We start from the raw sequence: 15,051 nt of genomic DNA, 5'->3' as shown, positions 1-15,051 counted from the left end.
GGTCAGGCAGCATCCAAGGAACAGGAAATTCGACATTTCAGGCATAAGCACTTCATCAGGAATCTTCATTCCTGATGAAGGGCTTATGCCCGAAACGTTGAATTTCCTGTTACTTGGATGCTGCCTGACCTGCTGCGCTTTTCCAGCAACACATTTTCAGCACTGAGTCACTGTGCCAACCTATATAATAGCACTGACACCCCAACACCATCTATCCAACTTTGAAATCTCGTTTTATTTCAAAGTCATCCCTCCCTTTCCTTGATCTATTTGGAAATTGAATTCCGGTTTTTGACTTTCTCTCTGACAAATGTTCTCCTCAAAACTGGGATGTGGCTTCCCTGGTTATCAACGGCTGATCTGCAAAGGGATGATGGTTAGATAATGGAGACGAAACATTTTTGGTTTTAATAAATCCCACATCGCAATGGAATTCCTCACCTTGCATGCATACAGCATCTGAATCAAATATAACTTCTCCAATTAAGGTAAAGATTGAAAGAAGTAAAATAAGTCACTGAAAAATACTCTCAACAGTTACATTAGCTCCAATCAATACAGATCTATTGAAAACTTCATGCATCTCAGACCCTTCTAAATTTGAGGAATTCAACCCTGGGTTTCGAACATTTCACTCCCTCATCATTGAACGCTTGCTGTTCAGGTATCGTCCTGACTCCCAATCGATGCTGCACTCAAATGGACATGGACTCTCACTCCCCAGTGTGTTTTCTTTCGTTTTTACCTATTTGTTTTCACGTTGAACGCGTGTACTGTACCTTTAAGAGAGAGTGAAGGCTGTTTTGGCAGTGAGAGTTTGAAGACAACTGTCATGTGACTGACCAGCAGTCTCAGAGTGTCCTGGAAAATTTAAAATATGTAACATTTGGCTGCTTTGTTCACAGCAGTTTAAATTTCACCAATCAGTTCAAACTATGCCCCACAATACTAAAATACAACCAGTATTTGAATTTTCATGTTTTGACAACACTGAACCAATAAGAGAATCTGATCTTTTGGAACACACAAAGAAAACAGACATTGTGAAAGTCAGAGTGATAGCGAAAAACTGCCATCTAGAGAGAAACTGTGATCCAAAACGCTCGCTTTCAATGGTACCTTTTTCACATGAAACATCTTTGCAGCAAAAGCCTGAAGGCAACACAGGGAGATCTGTTGAAAGAATACAGACACTGACGATTACAGACGCTGCCTGGTTTTGAAAGATAAGTTGCCGTAATTTTCATTGGATTTTTTTTGTGGATCAGTACATTGTCATAGAATGAGAGGGAGGTAACAAGCTTTAAAGAGAAAGGAGGTTTAGAGTTGGAAATCATTGTTGTTTAATGTTCACTTTCAGCGCTAAAGAATAAATTGATACTTTTTATCTTTAAGTCATGGAGGTGAGTTTGTTGTTACTCATACTTTAGCAGATGACGAGGCGGGGCGAGACTACAGTGTGGAGAAAGACACCAGTAATTACTCGAATGTTTCTGAATCAGATTTTTAAGTCATCAATCCCCGCAATTTCGAATAATTAATTACCAGACACCATCGTAAATCTTAAACAAAAAAGTAACTATTTATTAAATGAACAATAATTTCAGCAGAGAGAAAATTGAACGACAAAGCAATTTAATTAATGTCTGGCTCCCCCCTATCACGCAATGTCGTCCTGAAGGTTCAATTACATTTCAATGACTGCCATCTGTTTCAGCATAGGGTACCTTCCAGACTTGCTGGAACCTATTCTCATGTTTGTGGGATTTCATTAACAGCCAACTTCTGCTATCTGCTTAAACGCGATGCTCGTCTCAGTGGTCTCTCTTTCTATAGAAATCAAGACTGATCCTATGATTAGCTTCTGGTCCTGGCCTTGCAAACAAACAAACATATCTAGTTTAGTCTGGTCCTTTTGCCACAAGCTGTCTCAAAGGCCACAAGTTATTTTCGGACAGAAGTTTACAGTTCACACCAGATTCAATGAAAAAAAAAAGTCAGTGAAGGTTCTATCACCTGTGTTCCCCACTGTTTTGGGTATGTTATTTATGTTTTCCTTTGTGATGTCTGGATGGGTATATGAACAGGAGTGATTTCGAGGGATATCGGCCAAATGGGACTACAATAATTTACAATATCTCATCGGCATCGATGTGTTATACAGAGTTGTTCCTGTGCTGTACATGTCTAAGATTCCATGACACAAAGTCTGAATTTAGTTTCACAGCCGTTTCATTTCTCCCCATTGTACGTTTCTCCATTTCTGACTATCAGGGAATTATGTTGGTTTTCACCAATTTTGTTTTCTTTGAACACTGATAGAACCTTATCCAGAAACGTTTACTTTGATATGATCTCTGCCAGCTTACTCTCATACTCCATTCTACACCTTCTTAATCAAACTCTTGGTCCTCATTTGCTGACTTCTAAAGTGTTCCCAATTGTCAGGGCTGTATTTGTTTCTTCTAAATGTTTTGCATCCATTACTACCTCTAACTTCCCTCGTCAACCAGCTTTTGGCCACTGTTCTGTTTGCACTCTGGCTCCATACAGGAATAGACAATTGCGGTAGTTGAACACTCTTGTCGTTCATGGTAAAGACATTGGGTTTGAATATAGAAATAGGGAGATAAGGAAGGATTCACAGGACAATGTCGACCAGTCAGATTGGCATCAGGAAAATGAAATCATGTCTGACTAATTTATAGGGTTTTTCTGAAGAAATCTCAACTGGAGTGGATGAGGGTCCTAGCAAATATGTTTAATTTGGACTCCAGAAAATATTGTAAAAGGTACCTCACAAACGTTAAATCAGAAGATTAAAGCCCACGATGTTTGAGATAGTACATCAGTGTGGATATGGATATGAATAATGGACATGAAAGAGTGAGGGGGATAAATGAATCTGTTACAGGTTGGCAATTCATGATCATTAGGGTTTCACAGGGCAAACAGCTGTTTACAAGATATTTATGACCTGGAGGAAGGAAATGGATCTACTGTAGGCATGTTTGCAGACGACAGACAATAGGTGGAGTGAAAGGTTGCAAGAGGATTACCAACAGTCACAGAGAGATATTGGCAGGTTAAGCAAATGTGTAAAAAGATTGCAAATGAATACAATGTGGGAAAATGCAAATTAGGTCCCTATTAAATGAATCAATTCTCTCTTTGAACGGCTGCCCTTTTAGTTTTGGACTCCCCTACCCTAGGGAAAAGACTTTGGCTTTTTACTCTATCCATCCCACTGACGATTTTATAAATTTCTATAAGGTCACAACTGAGCCTCTGAGATACAGAGAAAATAGCCCCAGCCTGTTCAGCCTCTCCCTAGAGTTCATGCAGCAACCTCGAGCTGAACAGATGGAATAGAGAGGAAGAGGAAATGAAGGAGGCAGTGGGAGTGCATACCACTGAGAAACAATTGAAAAAGGGAAACACATTGGCTGCCTCCTCCCCACCCTGTTCAACAGTAAAACAGAAAGAGATAGCTGTGTGATGGACACTCACGCATCACCTCAGAAGATGAAGATGTGTGGAGGGATGGCCACCAACAAATAAAGACACACAGCATCATGAAAAAGAAGGAGAGGATTACACTCCAAATCCAGAAGCATCAGGTGTCCCGAGGGACCCGATGAAGCCCAACCACCAGCATCATGATCCAGGTTGTTCCCACCGCAACACAGATACAGGAAACTGGGAGCTAGGATGCTCCGAATCCGGAGGAGAGCACGGCTGTCCCTCTGTCTGACTCAGAGTCGGATTATACGCAGCTTCATTCTTGTCCAGGTGACACTGGCACAGAGCAGCCGCCCCAGGAGACAGCTACCTCAGTGCAGACAGTTTCAGAACTAACACCCCCACACCACCTGGATACAGAAAGTCCTCCAGGGGCCACAGCCCCACCCCGAGAGACAACTACATCAGTGCGGAGTGTCTGAGCATTCACCCACACATGATAGGGATGCAGGTAAGCCCCGTGACTACAGCACCTCCCCCAGAGATAGCTACCTCAGTGCAGACTCCAACATTTGCCCACACACCAAGGGAATACAGGGAGCTCCCCGGTGAAAAGAGCACCACCCCGTGAGATATCTGTCTCAGTGCGGAGACTGTCTGAATGTACGATCACATACCACTGGGATGCAACGAGTCCCCTGGTGACCAGACCGTGGGTGAACAGAGTTTGGGTCTCTTGGTAATTCTACATACTCCCAACATGGAGTTTGAAATTGCCGGTTTGACCTGGCCAACTTGAAGGTGGACCTCCTGTTTCTGCAGGAGTGTAGGATTCACCACCACACCAGCTCCAGGAAAGTGTCAAGCTGATTGGTCCACAGGCCTTCAGTCTGGTCGGGGGAACACAATAACGTTCCTTTGGACATGCATTCTGCTGTGAGATGGCAACTTCACCATCTCCGAGGTGATGGAGGCACTGGTAATGGGGCTCCTCCTTGTTACAGAGGCTTCAGACAGCAGCTCGCACTGCTGCTGGCGATGCCCAGGCCAGTCATTCTGGACAGAGACTTCAACTGCATCATTGATGCAGATGGATGATGCTGACAAAGAACCAGATACTATGGGCAGATTCCTAATGCACAAGGTTAAATGAGCATGATATCTTCAGCCCCCCGCTAAAGATGGAGCATAGCTTGGATACACCTGGTCTTGCCCAGCCGAATTTATCTGCTCAAGGATAGATGTCCTGTTTGCATCCAGCATATTCTCCCTCAGGGTCAAGATTAGAGTGGTGCTGAAAAGCACAGCGCGTCAGGCAGCATCTGACGTTTCGGGCAGGAGGCTTTCATCAGGATTCCTGACCTGCCATGCTTTTCCAACACCACTCGAATCTCGACTCAGATCTCCAGCATCTGCATTCCTCACTTTCGCCTAGTCGATTCTAACCTTACTGCGAATCCTCTTGCCAGGATGTCAAACTGGAAAAAGTTCTCCTCCTCTCTCTACAAAGATCTCAGTGAGTGTCTCTCTCACTGCAACAACCACCTATTATCCTCTGCCCTGAAGCAATTCCTGATGAAGGACTCCTGCCGAATCGTCGATTTTCCTGCTCCTTGGATGCTGTGATCTGCTGTGCTTTTCCAGCACCACTCTAACCTTGAGTCAAATCTCCAGCGTCTGCAGTCCTCACTTTCGCAAATGTTCTCGCTCAGATTCATCCACTTCAAGGTGAAGTTCTTCTCTGGCCACTGCCACTTACTGGCCATCAAGGGGACGTGGAATCTGAACGCAAAGTTGCTAAACCCAGAAACAGTTGAGAAAAATGGGTTTCATAATTTGGAGACTGTGAAGCCTGCCTTTGAGGTTATATTAGAGTATGGGAAACAGTCAAGGGGAGCAACGAGAGGTTCTTTATCCACAAGGATGTTGAAAAGGTGGCAGAGACGGGCAAAACTGTCCAAACTCCAGAAAAGCGTGCAGAGCGTTCTCCTGTTACAGGCGATAGGGATCAATGTCACAGACGATCTCCAGAAGGTGAAGAGCCTGTCAGCCTCACTCTTACCTCAAAAGCCTTAAAGATAATCTCCAGGTGTGGAGCAGGATGAGACGTTCTCATGTTTCTTCATTCAGAACGTAAATCGAGAGAGCTCTGTGCTCCACAGCCTAAAAGAAGAAGATGGCTCAGTAATCCCAGTCTGACATCCGGAAGACCAGCAAATCGTTTTCTGCCAGACTGCATGGCATGCAGCCCACAGACTGCACAGCCTTCCCGTCATTCTTGTACTCTGTCAGGGAGTTCTTAGCTGACATCCCACAGGAGAGCCGGAACCAGCTCTGCATGAGCTGACCATGGCCCTCGAGTCCTTAGAAATGAGTAAAATTCCCTGAAGTGATGTCTTATCAGTCGAGCTGTATTCACCTCTGTGGGACTTGATTGACCAGGACCATCTGAGTGCGTGCAATTGTCTGCTTCGAACAGGTAGTCTGTGTGATCTCATGAGGAAAGGTATCAGAAGGAGGACATGGACGACTGATGAACCGTGCTTTACTGCTAAATACAGAATCCAGAATCCTGTCTAAGTTCATCTGTAGTGGGCTGGATGACCTGGGAGAACCTTGTGCTCCTCAGGGCTAGGATCGTCCTGTGCAGTATGGGGAGGTGGATGCCTGCCTCATCAGCCTGGACGAAGATAATGCCTTTTATAGGATATCGCACATCTCCATGTGGGAAGTGCTCTCCAAACTGGGCTTTGGTGATGGAACCTGCGAATGTATCTGACTGCTCTACATCAACATCGTTCGCACAGTCACAATAAATGGATGGGAATCACAAAGATTCCTTATCAGATTTAAAGTCAGGCAGTGCTGCTCACTCTCTTCTTTTCTGTTTCACTGTTGCACGAGAGGACAGTGAATAATTGTTGTCATTTTCTTATTCTTTAACTAATGGCTATGCACTGACGACATTTTCAGTGAGATTGCAAAATCCGTCATTGCCCATTTATGCATCAATTCTTTGTTGTTCTCTTTATTTACATTTAGGACCTGTGTTTCGGAATCAATTTCCTCATTCTCCACCTTTCAAATAACGAGGATTCTGAGATCACTGTTCCCAAAACAATAATACTACCTCATGGCGTTCATAATTTTTAAAGAAATAATGAAAAATTGCTCCCTGCTTGCATTTGTGCTCTTGTATTGACTCAATGCTGCAAGATGTGACAAATTAGAATCACTACAGTGTGGAAACAGGCCCTTCAGCCCAACATGTCCATACCAACCATACAAAAATCATCACACCCAAATCCATTCCACAAGCTAATGCAAACAACCTAGTGCCCCTGAACACATTGGGCAACTTAGCATGGCCAATTCAACTGACTTGCACACCTTTGGATTGTGGAAAGAAGCATGAACCAACCCGCACAGACACAGGGAGAACGTGCAAACCCCTCACAGGTAGTACCTGAGGCTGGGTCCCAGGTGCTGTGAGGCAGCAAACAATGGAACTACCACACCACCCTGGAAATAGCCATTTCAATGTGCCATGTGGCTTTAAGGTCTTGACTGATTATAAGCAGCTCCTGATTTTGGTATGTTCTTCCAATCTGTTTCTGAGCAAATGCCTCACGCATCATCGCAAATAATAAATAATAATGGTGAGCTGTCAGCAGTAACTGTATCACTTAATGCATATGTTGTTAAGGATCTCCCAAAAATTTAAAAAATTGTTCCCGAAAGAATCCTGTTCCCAAATCTGTGAGACAGGTGAGTGAATTGTTTGATGTGGAAGGCCAGGCTTCTGAAGCAGAACATCTTTCCAGATCCAGAACGGGTTTCTGTCTTTTCCCCTTTCACTCACAGATTGTCTACTTCCTGTGCCCAGCTTCACATCCCTGATAACTCAGTTTGATCCCAGGTCCCCAACCCTCTGACAGATTTGATCTGATATTTCATAATATCTCCCCAGAAGAGTAGCAATCCCCATCCAGGTAAACAGAAAGCCACGTTTCCAATGTATTCAGATTGTGCCAGTGCCCAGCACCTGACTACCTGATAATGATATACTTTTTCCTGCTCTCTGTTTTCTCTCCTTTATCTTTTCGCACCAAGTCCTATTTCCCCATCACTACAAGCCTCAAAGACAGGACTAACTCCCGAACAAACATTTCTGGAATTTTATATTTCTGTACCCGTGTATGTGCAAATCCCTCCCTGACCTCACCTCTCCACCTCCCTTCGAATAGTGTCATCGCATCTTCACTCAGATGTTTTAGGTTTCTTCACTAGACACGTGCAGTACACTGCAGGTTACATTTACGCCTATCTGCTGCTGCATATACCGTGTGTTTGTGTCAGAGTCAGATCGCAGACATCTCCAGGACAGTCTCGTCGTGGTTTGACGATCTGCATCGATTTGAGTTTATGTAACATTTGAGGGCAATTTTCAGTGAATATTTTACTTGTTTCAAGCATTGCCTTCATTGAAGTTGTAACCATGCAAGGTGAGGAAATCTATTGCGATGTTGGATTTGTAAAAACCTGCATCGTGTTATCTCCATTAACCAACAATCACCCCATCACAGAACAGCCGCTGATAACCAGGGAAGCCACATTCCAGTGTTGATGAGAGAGATCGCAGAGAGATACTCAACAGTCGGAATTTAATTTCCAAATGGTCCAAGGCAAGGGAGCGATGACCTGAACTAAAAGGAGATTGTAAAGTGGGCTGGATTGTGTTGCTTTGTCAATGTTGACATATAGGGTGGCACTCTGCTGCCTCACAGTGTCAGGGGATGGGTCTGAGTGAGATCCTTTGGAGGGTCAGAGTAGCCTCGATTGCCTTCTTACATGCTGTAGTGATGTTTTCAACTTACTCAATACGTATTTTACAATATTTGCCATTGAGCAATTGAGATTTTAACCAATAAACCTCAGTTCTAAAAGTACTCTGTCACAACTGGGAGTTAACTCACCATCGTCACCTGCTTGTTCAATTTTTTATAAAATGAATCTAACCACATTGTCATGTAACAGTCCCCCAGGTGATGTCCGCAGGTATTAATGAAAGACTTTGAGACTTATAACCTCAGCAGTGAGTATCGAGTGATTGCCTGCACAAAGAGATTCAGGCATAAAATAGTGTTTTATATTAATCGTGTGCAGAAAATGTTTTACATGACCCTTCCGATTGTAGCAATTCCTGGTAAGTGGCTTTCATGATTGAATGGATGTGAATCGGTCTGAGGATTCTCTGCAGTTTCACTCTACCACTGACAATGATACATGAGCATTCTGGATCAGAAACATCGATTTCGCTGCACTTTTGATGCTGCCTGATACTGCTGTGCTCTTCCAGCACCACTGATCCAGAATCTGGTTTCCAGCATCTGCAGTCATTGTTTTTACCTACCTCATACATGTGCATGTTGAGGCTACCTTCACACAAGGGCGAGTGAATGGTGACTTAGTCTCAGATTTCAAGGACCGTGCAGAATCCCCATTACAGCGGCGACCGAAGGAACTGCCTGGGAATTTGAACTTTCTTCTACATAACTTTTCAGCTCTTCTCGGAAATTTCGGGAAATATCTCTTTCAGTTAGAGACTGCGTAGAGTTTCGATGGAATTAAGCAAAGTCATCACTTCAAAAAATTGAAACGATGGTACTTGATGTATAGAGTGCAATAACATTGAGTTTAAGTTCGGGTTTGGTTTTTGAGTAAATAAGCAACAGGTTTTTCTATACTTCTGAAGTTAGTAGTCAACTTGTAGGTATTTTTGTAATCACAGCAAATTGTACTCTAAACTGTTTTTGAAATTTGGCTGTAGTCTGAATGAATTTATATGTAAATCAACGTTTGTTTAGGTTTGATTGAAACCCATATGTTTTTTTTTAAAGATATTTTTATTAGAAATTTAATATTTTGACAGATTTACAAAAATAAACAGAACTTTCAAGCACAAACATTAATATAAAAATAGATCTTAAATATATAATCATCAAAATTCAAAGGAATGATACTAAAGAAGAAAGAAAAACAATGAAACTCAGTTAACTACTAATCTAATCCACAATTATCCAGAGTGTATAGTTGAGTCACTTACATCCTTCAAACAAGAAAACATGTTCTCTAATACACTCATAACAGTATAATAAAAAGGAAACTATTTCCAAACAATAAGAACAAAAAAAAACATGTTTGAATGGAGATCCTCCCCCTTATTCTCAGGGGGCCTTACTTCCTTTCTAAAGGTCCACCATATCCTCTCCAAACAGTGTCCCACCCTTGACCCGGGCGCTCCTTAATAGGATTTAGATATAATACCGAGCTAGAGTTAACAGTGAGCGCCCCACCCCCACCCCTCCCCACCCATACCTGAGTATATCTGATAGCATCAATGCCACGTACAAACACACATAACTATAAAATTACAACTCCAACAAATTACAGTTAAGTATAACATAAAATAGCAAGGGAAGACAACCCTGCTCCCAGAAGCAAAAGTAAAGTAGAGTAAAGTATCCATTTCTCCCCACGGAGTGTGGAAGAGGCAAGCCAACATAAATTGTCTCTTACGATTTATTTAAACGAGTCTAAAAGTTCCTTAGCCTCTTCTGGTGATCTAAAATTATACTCGGATCCTTCGTGGTTAAAGCATAACGTCGCTGGGTAGCTTAAGGTGTATTGAATATTTAAGTTCCTTAGACATTTCTTCACCTCATCAAACGCCTTCCTCCTTCGTGCCAAAGCCGGGAGAAGTCCTGAAATAACATAATCTTGGATCCTTCATGAATCATAGCTTTAGGATCCTTTCCAAGCTTTCTGGAGGCGTCCAGGAGTATCTGCCTCTCCTATAACTCTGCAGCCGGAACAGGACCGGGCGTGGGCGCTGGTTTGGGCCAGATCCGCGTACTGCGACCCGGTAGCCCACTCCACCCTTACCCGGTCAGTTTCAGCCCCAGGTTTAAAAGCTGGGGCAACCATCGCTCCAGAAATACTACTAACTGTCCCTTCTCTTCTTGTTCAGGGAGGCCCAGAAGACGGATATTCTTTCTCCGATTTCTATTATCCAGGTCATCCATGTAGATTTCAAAGGCCCGGACTCTCTGCTCCAGAGCTCGCACCTGTTCTGCAGCTGTTTGTGCTGCAGCCTCGGAGGTCGTGGCCTTTAGCTCCGCCCCCTCCACTCGGCCCTGCAGTTCCTCGAGAGCCTGGCTGTACTGTTGTAGCTTTTCTTCGAATGCATTCCATCTCTGTCTGGATTCTGCAATGAAATTGACGAGTGTCGTTTCCAGCCTGGCAATCATCTCTTCAAGGCCTGTTTTTACATCAGCTGCAGCCGGAGGAGAGGGTGGGGGAGGGGTCTTTGTTTTCTGAGAGCTGCGGGATCCCTTTGGTTTACTCATTATCCACTTAATATTAAACTGCTTAAATATAATAGTAAACAGCTAATTAAGGTTAGAAATTTTTTTTGGGTGGTTTGGTAAGTGTGGTGGGGGTGAGTAACTCACTTTACCCAGGTTTTGGAAGAGCACTGTAAACTCAGACTTGCTGAGTCGCCGCCATCTTGGATCTCCCCCCCATATGGTTTTAATGGAGACTCAGAGATTTGTGAGCGATTTCTGGAATCTGAGATTAAGGTAAATACCATAAGTGAGAAAAATTCAGTTTCACTATTATCATTTTTGTTATTTTTTTAGTCCTTCTAAGATCCTAGAACTGGGCGGATGAATAGATCTGTGCTCATGAGAAGGCAATGAGAGATTTAATCAATCACCTTCCAGTGGAGTGAAAAGTTCGTGTTCACTTCAGACCAGAAATGTTAGTTGAAAACCAAAGCTCTGAAGAGATTACTTAAAGCTGAGTACATTGACACTCAGCTGTGTCTTAGCTCCAGGAAGAAGTTTAATGGAGTTCCAATTTAATAGTGGAAGTCACAAGTCACTTAACATGTATTAGATACAGGGATTCTGGTGTGAGTATTATATGAGGGGTGTTTTGTCTGTAATGACATCGGGAGTATTGTTCTGTCCAATATATGAAAGACGTTTTCTTTCTTTTCATTTATGCATTGTTTTGAGATTAATGAGATTATAAATTTACTGTGTGTTCATTGCCTTTGAAGCTGCATCATATGTACATAGCTTGGTTTAATCTATTGTATCATCATTTCTTTTCTAATAAACTCCTGTTTTTTTTTGCTGAAACTATATTTGCAGCATTGGGTATGTACAATTCAGGAAGACATCATTTCGTTAATTCAAAAGAAATAAAGTTGTAATCTACCAAGTTTGATTTCCGTCTGGGGTCTGGCTTGTTCTGGGATTACATCAGCTGGTATCATAACAAAGGTGAGGCTATTAAACACATCTAACTCGTGAGGAACTGATTAACTAACCTCATACTTCGATCAGACATTGCCCCGACTGCATGCCTCCAGTTCAATTATATACCCTAGATCCTGACTGCGCATCCATACTGAGATATAACACCAAGTTTCCCCTTCTCAAATTACTGCCCCATCAGCCTGCACCAGGGTCAATCCATCTCCCTCTCCCCCTGCCAGACCTATAACACTGGAAGTACATGAGACTTTGGGTCACTCACAGCTGCTATTTTTTGCACACTTCTGATCACCAGGCAACAGTGAGAACAGAGTTGCAGCGAGGAGAGAACTGGAGAGTTTTACAAGAATGTTGCTACTAAGCGGAAATTACTGCTGCACTGAGGAAAGAAGGATAGATTAGGTTCATTTTCCCCAGGACAGAGGAGAAAGACAGGTAATGTGATTGAGCGTCCAAGTAATTAGCGCCTTGAATGGAGACCTGTCACCCTGAATGGAGGATCAGTTCCCAAGGGTGCAAGAGGCATACTGATTGATGGAAGGGTTACAGGGGACATGAGGACTAACCCTTTCATCCAGAGGGTGATCGTATGTCTGGAATTCACTTCCCAGTTTCACGGGGAGGGGATGAGTCAGCTGGCAAAGTTCAACTGATTTAAAGCAAACATGAATCTGCATCTGAAGTGAAGTTATCTTCAAGAGACAATCTGCTGGAAAGTGGGATGAGAACAGGTAGATGGCTCATTCAGTCGATCCAGACGTGAATGACATCTTTCAATGCCATAACTAACCTGCGGTTGTTTGGGATTGTAGAAAGTCTGAGGAGAATTAAAGCGAATTCACTTCGTGGGCTGAATGGCCTGTCTCTCTGCTGCACATTTCCCACAGTTCTAAAGAAGTGTTGTAACACTTTGTTGTTAATGTGAATTCCAGAGGCTGTGGTTACCTTGCAGCTGCTCCTTGAAGAAATGATTTCAGTCTCGTAAGTTTTACAATGCATGAAGAGGAGGAATAATTTTAACAGAGTTTAGAACACACGAATCTATCAATTTCATCATTAGGTTAATATTGCTTGCCTTGATTAGTTTTTCACATTATAAACTGAAGTAATTTATTCAAGAAATATTGTGAAATCACGTTCTATCCATGACCTGCTGTGCATTTGGATATATCTGTTTACATTATAATTACTCCTGACTTGACCAGAACACAACTGGGAGTCAGAGAGTTCGGAATTATACCATATTATATTTTATTATACACGAATTAGAGCAGCCACATTCAGTAATTGCAATAGTGCACTGTCTGTTTGTTTTGCATGGTGTACTTTATTCAATTCCCTTTAATGCTCCTCAGACTTTCTACAATCCCAAACAACCGCATTGGCATTGAAAGATGTCATTCACGTCAGGATCGACTGAATAAGCATCTTATTGTTCTCATCCCACTTTCCCAGCAGATTGTCAACAAGGCAATTCAAAAAGAAAGTCCAGCAATGCAGAAAATGCAAGAGATATGTTATATTTCCCTATTTGAAATTTGTGCTCTTTGTTGACTCAATTTCCAAGTAAATTTAGAATATTTGCTAAACGTTAGAAGGAATTGTTGACTTTCCAAAACATGCCATGAGTGACTCTGTAAGTTAACAGTTCCTCACTTTATTTTCACAGAGCGGGCTTAGATCATGTTTGGTGCCTTGAATGATGAAACAAAACTTTGTCAGTTGTACTCGCATTTTCCATCTTTTGTCGTAATACAGCACCCACACCAAACCCCGGTATGCTAAGCGCAGTCGAACAAATCCTTCATAGAAGAGGAATATCAACACATTGAAACTCAATTCCCGTTTTGAAATGAATGCCTCTCCTTTGTTTGCAACAAATGGATCTTGTGCCGAGAGAAAGTTGTGATGATGTTTCGAGTCCAGTGACCCATTCTCAGATGAAGATGTCCTGATTAAGAGTGATTCTGGCCATGTTGTTTATCTTTCCAAGATGCTGTCGTACCTGCTGAGTTTAACCAGTTACTTTTGATTATGTTTCATGTTATCAACAACCACGGTTCTTTGATTGATTTGATTACAATATTTCGGTTCCCAACCTGCCTCCCAGCAGCAATTCTTGGAATCATATTCATCATCTTGAATGTTATGGAACTTCAAGTGTTCATCTAGGTAAAGCCTGAAGCACTGAAATACAAGATACCCCTCACTCTCTGGTTGAATGCTTTTTCCACCAATCCCCTAGAAACTGTTTACCTTTCACTTTTAAAATTATGCTCCTTCTCGTCTTGTCAATTGCCTCTGCCCAATTACTTAAAGCCAGGAGTGATCAGCTTTGAAACGAGTCGGTTTCAGGCTTGTAGCTGTTGTGTTTAAACGTGACATCTGCACCCTCCCTCCTGACCTAGTTAGGTGGTAACATCTTCCATTGCCCTCTGGGCAGAGCGGAGATTGTTTGATCAGTAATTTCCATTTTACCTTCTATCTCTTCCAGTCCATTTCCTGGCAATTCTGGTTCCCTCATGGGGAAAGTGCAGCCTCTCTAAATGCATAATTTGCTGCCTGTTGGCTGTGGCAACGTCGGATCTACTTTTCATTGTGGCAACTCAACCACTTTAACTTTCCAAGGGTTTTCCTGGACATCACGTCTGTGTGCAGCGCTATATTTATTCTGGTCAGAGCAGCCACAGCATGTTCCATCTGGTTCACTGTCCTTTTCTCCTTTGATCATTTTGTGGTCATTTGCTGCCTGAATCTGAAGAGAAAATATTGGACACAGAAAGTCTCTGCTGCATTTCCAGCTATTACTGGCATTTTGTTCTGTTCAAAAAATTTTCGCCTCTATTTTCATGTTCAAGCTAGGAGGACAGTTGACAATGTTCCATGGCACTGAGATATAAACTCAAGTTATTTTACTGATCCATGGTGGTTGGGGTTTAAATGGTTTGATATCATTTTAACCTCTTTCATCCTATTTCTGTTCATTGTTTTGATGAACATTCTGACGGTCAGGCACATTTTGGTGGCCAGTCGAGTTCAAAAGATGTTGAGGGTCAGAGGAAGGGAGAGAGACACAAGGACACACAGACGCAGAGCCGAAGGAAGTTGGTGATTTCCCTCTTCACTGTATCTATCAGCTTCATATTTGTGGTCAGTGAACGGTGCAAACATTTTATTCTTTAACTTCAAAGGGACAAATGGGGGTGTGTGGGGGAAGTACAGATTTCTAGGCGTTTTTTAT

This window comes from Hemiscyllium ocellatum, chromosome 40 (genome assembly GCF_020745735.1).
Source record: "Hemiscyllium ocellatum isolate sHemOce1 chromosome 40, sHemOce1.pat.X.cur, whole genome shotgun sequence".
Lineage (NCBI taxonomy): Eukaryota > Metazoa > Chordata > Chondrichthyes > Orectolobiformes > Hemiscylliidae > Hemiscyllium > Hemiscyllium ocellatum.
Note: the sequence above shows the minus strand (reverse complement) of the source record.